The following is a 7347-nucleotide window of genomic DNA, read 5'->3' on the forward strand; positions in this document are numbered from 1 at the left end:
TAAAGCTTAGAGTAAATGAAATTCAACTAGGGGGATGTGTGTACGTTTGAAGAAAATAAATCAGCGTGTTCAAAAATACATTGTTTTAGAAATTCCTACCAAAACTAGGTAAAACGCAACACTCTTATACTTCTTGATTAAAAGCGTTCAGCTACAAGGGTGTGATTGGTCCGTTCTGGTTTCCGGACGTGAGCTGTAAAACAATGACAGCCACATCAGACAGATGTCTCACCCGTCTATGCTGAGAAAGTTCAGGACAAAATATTGGGGAGCAGAAAGCATTATGCTGTTGAAGAGGCCTGGTTCTAGTAAGATAGGGTCACACCCCATACGGCAACATTGGCCCTTGTTGTTTATGGCTGCAGGAAATGTTTGAGGAACACTTTCTCCCCATAAACTTGCAAATAAATTTTCACGACATTCCTTAGACTTTTATCCCCTTAAAATATTTTCTTTATGGATTTTGTTGTTTGTTTTGTTCTTTTTTGTTGTTGACAAGAATGGTTTCTGGAAACAATCCAAAAACAATCTAACAGCCGCCGAATTTGAATGTTAAATGGGAGATCCAAAAAATCATCAACCCTGGAACAAGCTACATGGTTTTACAAAATTTCCATTGGTGTATTGGAGCTTTATGGAGCGTGCGATTTGAACACCCATCACCTTTCCTGGATATATTTTGGAATATCAAGTTTGTTTGAATCTGTTTTTTAATACACACATTGTGACCATTTGTGAGGCAGCGTGGTGGAATCAGGCTCTCGTCAAAATAATCAAAATGAAGAAACTGGCACTTTCCCCGCAAGTTTGTGTATTTTTATACATTTTTTGTTTTTTGGCTCAACACCTTTCATGCCCATTAAAGAACTCATTGCTGTGTTAATTTTTCTGAAAAACGTTGATTGAAGGCACAAAAAATGAAAATTTTCAGTTACCACGGTCTCTTAAGCTAAGGAAATAACTAATCTTTGGCGGCCATTTTCTCATTAATTTTACCTCTGAAAACAGGTGACCCCCACCTCCTTCATTCGCAAATATCTCGACTGGTATTCAAGATAAATGGATATTTTTTCCATCCAAATAAAGACAGGTGAACAAGCTTTAAGGTGATACCAATAACTCTACATGCCCAAACATTGACGAGAGCCTGATTCCACGACGCTGCCTCACATTTGAAATAGAATCATACGGCTAATACTTAAGAACTTGTACAGTTTTGCGTTTCACTCAATCTTGGTTGAAATTTTTAAAAACTTGATTCAAACCTTTTGGTACATGTCCCTATATAGTGACAACTGTGACATCTTCCTAGTTATATTTTATTCTTTCGAGATAACCGAGCTATTTCCCTTTAAATGGGTCCTTTTTTCAACATAATATTATGATAGTTCCAAAGATAGTAAGGTAAAAGTTGGGAAAAGGTGTAAACCACTTCACTATACTTTCTAAATCTGTGCTTGCCCCAAGTTTGCGATTTGATCATTTTGGTACGCTGTTGGAATCACCTGGGTAGTGAAAGGTGATAATTTATGCCCCTCTTGGAAATAATTACTATTAGTAGGCGGGCGGTACAAAAAGTGTAGCCTCTTAAAGTTGGCAAAAGTGGGCTCTGCCTTAAAAACATTTTGACAATCAGGGAGACTAAAGGATAAACACCAAGTGTATTTCATCACATTAACCAATATCTTCCTTGAAGTTTCATTGTTATAAACGATTAAGAGAAGAAAGTAGAACAAAAATTAATATGGTTAAATGGAACATTGGGTTGAAACATTGTAAAAAGCATCAAAGGGACCGCGTACAGAATAGCAAACAATAATGACGGTCAGAAAAGCAAAGGGTTTAAGTAAACGTTTGCTAGAAATAGAATAGAATGTAGTACCGAGGAAACTACAAAACGCAGCACTTCAGCAAAGAGGTGATATCTATGATTCCTCTAGCACTACGCACGGTAGCTCGTAGCAATGACGTCACGCGTGTCAGTCATGGATGCCTTCTTGCCCTAAACAGTATGGCCGGCGCGCACCGATTTACATGAACAGTCTGAGCTCCCATCCCGCTCCCCACGAGCTCTATAGTACATGCAACACGGCTCAGCCCTTACATTTTAGTGCAAACATGTAGATTTATTCGCATGGACGTCTAGACGTCTCCACATGGTTCTAAAAAAATACTCAATTTCGCCTTGGACGTTTGCTGGTTCTTGCCCTCAACTGTCAGAGTCCCATATTGGGTGTACGCAGACCCGTTTGTTTACGTGGGTGAGGTCAATGCCCCGAGCTCTAGTACTATGCAATCTCTTTGCATTTGAATGAAATGACAAGTTCACTTTAAATCAGAAGTATAGCCTTTACAAATTACCTACATTGCGTCATATGTCATGCTTAAATGCAGCTATACTTTTTTAAAATTTTATTTTTCTCGATAAAACATGAAGGTAACTTTGACCCTTTAATTTTACTGACGCCTTCAGTTGAACTAGCCACAAAGAGACATTTTTAAAGAGATTGATATTGACCAAAAAAATACACCCACCAACAAACTTCTGCATACATCAGCAGAGACTGATTCTAGATGCAAAAACAATTTTGCAAACTAGGTTTACATCCTTGAGAGAGACAGACGTTAACAATATGAACCTATTAGATCAAATACTATTCAATACGGCTCATCAAACTAATCGGCCGTTTCAACGACTGCAGCAGAAAAATAAACATAAAAGAAAAATGCATACAAGAAATAAGTATCGTGAAGTGTAGGAGGGAGTAGTTGTAGATCTAGGGAAACCAAGTCGCGGCCGTAATTATTATAATTTGATTTCGACTAGTAGTTCCAATATTGTCTCTGTTTTCAATAAGTTATAAGTTAATGATGCGTTTAGTAGTGAAACAATCGTGGCTTAAGCCTGAAGGTTCCGAAATGAAATAAAATTTTGGGGTCCCAACAGGAGAGACAGAGACATACATAACACACACACACACACACACACACACACACACACACACACACACACACACACACACACACACACACACACACACACACACACACACACTCAGAGAGAGAGAGAGAGAGAGAGAGAGAGAGAGAGAGAGAGAGAGAAAGACACACACACACACACAGAGACAGAGAAAGAGACAGAGCTAGAGAGAGAGAGAGAGAGAGAGAGAGAGAGAGAGAGAGAGAGAGAGAGAGAGAGAGAGAGAGAGAGAGAGAGAGAGAGAATGGTTGGGGGGGGGGCTGTTACCTTTTAACATGAGGGAACTTTCTGAGCTACTCGTACATTACAGAGATATAAAGAAATAATTGCTTTAATGCGTGTGCTGCAAAGTGCCGATGCACGTAGCGACGCCATGATGAAACCAGTGGGCTTTCAAGAATCCCTCTCCCTCCCTCCCTCTTTCTGCCCCCTCCTCTTTGCCCTGAGAACAATTTTATATATACTTCCGCGTTCAACAAGGCGAACACCGCCCCCGCCCCTTCTTTTCTTCTTTCATAACAAAAAACACCCCAGAGCAATGTGAAGTGTGTAGTTATGTAGTAAAAACATGTTTTAAAAAAATTAAGCACAGTAAAAGGATTAATAAATGAAGCAAAGCAATAACGGGATCCGGATTGCTGTAGAAATGGTGGTAACGACCTTCAAACCAGGTAAACGACAGTCATTTCGAACGACGTCTATTGCTGACCACTGACAGTAGTGAAATATAGGTGTCTCTAGTGCAACAGTTGCACACATACAGAGGAGTATTTGGGTGGGCAGTTCGTGGGTGCTCTGGTATGGTTTGCTCCTTCTATCCTATCAGCATCTTTCGTCCTTATATCTCCTCTTCGTTTTCTGTGTATACTATTATCTCGAAAAACATCTATTCTTTGACACTTGCATGACCAAATTGTGTTGCAAGTGACCTGAGGGATACTAAGCTTCTCCGTCCGTCTGCAGAGATGCTGTATTCGACCAAGCGCGATTTAACAGTGACAGAGGATTTACGTTATGCTGGTGGGTGCCTTAACAACAGTGACGTCCCGCCCCCCATACACACACAAACATACACACACACACACACAAGCACACATACACACACATACTTACAAACACGCACACACTCACACAATCACATACAAACCCAATGCGTGCGCGCACACCCCTACACACACTCTCCAGCAATCTTTTCCGTATGTATTTGTACACGTACACACATCATAATTGTACGCTTGCCCTCTCAACCAGACTCACAAACTCACGAAGGACATCATTTTTCTATTTTAAAAAATTGTTAACATTAACAGTGTTATTACTAGTGATAGTAACCCAGCGATTATTGTGATAGTAACCCAGCGATTTTCTGATAAAACATGCTTTAAAGGTCATTTGAATACTTAATATATAATGTAAGAGGATTAAATGATAGGTTTCCAGTGGATAATGGTCACAATGACCTTATTATTTACAGCATTCTTTGTCTGAAGACTGCGGGTTGATTTCATCTGCACATATTATACTTATATATTCGCAATGCCTGGAATGCTCTTTACAAGCTTCCGTTAACTCTACATTAAAACGTAAGATATTTCTCTACATAACCAAAAATATGTTAGTTATTTATAAGTTTAATACAATTTCCATCCTGAGTAGTTCATTTTAAAGTAATATAAGAGACTGGACCTCTGAATTGAACGCCCATCTCTGGTGTAACCCAGCCAGTTGGTTTCAGAATCTTGAAACCTACAGCACAACCCAAGATCAAGAACGCGCTGTTCAGGATTCAAACCAGGACCGCTCACTTCATATTCCAACGTGATACTAACTGGGCTAACGGATTCATAGTCAAGAAATACCGTCGTTCACAACGGGTTTTTAAACTTTTGTTTATTTTAAAGAGGTGGTGGGGGTGGGGGCTCTTTCACCTTTTAGGAAAGCTATTAAGCTGTAATACCCGACATTTACTCTTAACTATTAGGACATTTTCAATCCTGTCTTTCCTCATGGGACTATAAAGTACTGACCAATAAAATATTTAATGAAAACCGTCTCGATGGCTTGGGCTTAATCTGAAATACGATTCAGGAGATGAAGTAGTAGTAGACCAACTTTCAGATCATATCTGAGCTGTTGCTTCTGTAATAACAGTTAAAGAGAAGAAGGACGGTAGTAGAAATGAATTCAGAGAGAATTTACTGTAGCGTATCACTCATAAAAACTGAACATAAAAAGCTAATGTTTTATTCGACGACAACAAAGCAATCGTTACAACCCTATTGGCGCAGTGGGTCAATCTGTGCTTTAGAAAAATCGTGTACGGCTGATGATGTGAAGAAAATGCTATTGTGCGTCATCAAGTAAGGGCTGTGGTGGGGACGAGCCTGGTTCGAATTCCACTACGGCTGTATTAAAATGCACTGTTTGGGGAGTGAGTTGTCAATGCTTCTCACCTACTGTGCTCTCTTCTGTTGGAGATGGGGGTTGCATTCGGAGACCCACCTATTAGAAAACCTTAAAGTGTTAAAATGGGTGTAAAATCTGTACGTCTAACATAAAAAACAAGAAAATTAAGAGAATCGAGATTAGTTAGAGTAAAAAAACCCACCCCAAAAACCGAAGAGAATGTAAATAGAAATAACAAAGTAATACTGAAGTATGTGCTTATGATACGAGTTGGCGTGGAAGACCAAAACACAATCTTAAAACACTTGCAACTTGCTAGTTTTTGGTCAACAATGGCTCCCATAATTCAAATGAAAAAAAAATGCCCTGTTCTTAACTGTCAAGATAGAGCAAAATAAAAAAACATCACGTCAGACTGAATGGAGAAGAAAAGGAACAAAAAAAAAACAAAGACATCTTACTTTAAGTATCAGGGGTAGAAATAACAATAATAAATTCAACAACACTACTGTATGGAGTGGGGAGATTTTAAAAAGAATAACACTAAGACCAGGCTGGACATTGCACGTCAATGTCGCTGGCTTAAATGACACAGCACCCCCACAAAATGGAATATCTAAAAAGGCTTACTGCGAGTTGGACTGTCTGTGCTCCATGTTCGATTGATTAACCCGAATTAACTGCCATGCTCAAGACTATCCTGAGTTGTGAAACAGGATTAGATGGCAGCAAAAAAGCAAAATCTCTCTTCCCTGATCTCGTGTTCTGTTTCTTGTATCGCTCTTTATTATCCACACAGATGGAATGGAAAGCTGTTGCTGTTGTTGGATTTTGTTTTGTTTCCGTGTGTGTGTGTGTGTGTGTGTGTGTGTGTGTGTGTGTGTGTGTGTGTGTGCGTGTGTGTGGGAGGGGGGATAAATATTATGGAAAGAGAGACGGAGAGAGAGACGCAAAGAGAAAAAGAGAGTGAAAGAAAGAGGCTGAGAGGGGAGAAGAGGGAGAAATAGTGACAGTGACAAGGGGAGAGACAGAAGGAGGAGGGAGACATAATGAGAGATTGAGAGAGAGAGAGGGGGGGGAGAGAAGGGGGGGGAAGGACTATGCAGTTTTCTTCATGTTTAACTTCTCAGATCTTTTTTTTTTTTTTTTTAAACCGTTTTGTCTCTTGTTATTTTGCCTGTCTGAGTTTTGGTTCCTAGCCAGGTTTCTATGTTCAGTTTGTACTGCTGACTTCCACCAACCCCCCTCCCCCCAGGCAGTGAAGCGTTTTTAGTCCATTCCAAAAAGGGGGATATTAACACGTTCTTATGCACATAAGAATTGTAAATGGGCCGATTTACCAATGTCATGCTCATACTGCGCCAGAACAACATAGTGGGAACTACAGCATTTTTTGTCCCTTGCTCATTTCTATTATATTGACGCTATCTGGTTAGTAGAAAATGTGCGTATGGTAGGGTCCAATAGCGTATTACGTACATATATCTAATTGTTATAACATGTTACTGTTACATATGTTCAAGATAACTATAGATGTATGTGAAGGATCTGAGAGCAATGATGATTTTAGAAATGACGGTGGTGGTTGTGGTGATATACATGTATGATGATGTGGTCTTACGTATATAATTATTACTGCTGCTTTTTCTTTCCTCAACCTTAATATAGTCATTTACTTCTACTTCTTTTGAATGTTTGTCAGTCTCTTGTCAACTGCTTTCTCCGGGGTGCCTTGATAGTCGAAGCAGACTTTGTGCTGTTGAGGCTTCAGAGGTGAGCAGAGTAAGCCCAATTCCCTGTAAGGACTTTTCCGCTGACACCAGCCTCTTGGCGCTCATATTATGACCTTATGCAGTTGCGAGGGCAGTAAAACCTTACTAAAACTTTTTTAAATCTTCCACCTCTTTGAATTCGTTACGTAGTCAAATTGGTTCTGGGTTTTCCTGTCTACTGTCTGGTGA

Source organism: Aplysia californica, unplaced genomic scaffold, assembly GCF_000002075.1.
Source record: "Aplysia californica isolate F4 #8 unplaced genomic scaffold, AplCal3.0 scaffold00029, whole genome shotgun sequence".
Classification (NCBI taxonomy): Eukaryota; Metazoa; Mollusca; class Gastropoda; order Aplysiida; family Aplysiidae; genus Aplysia; species Aplysia californica.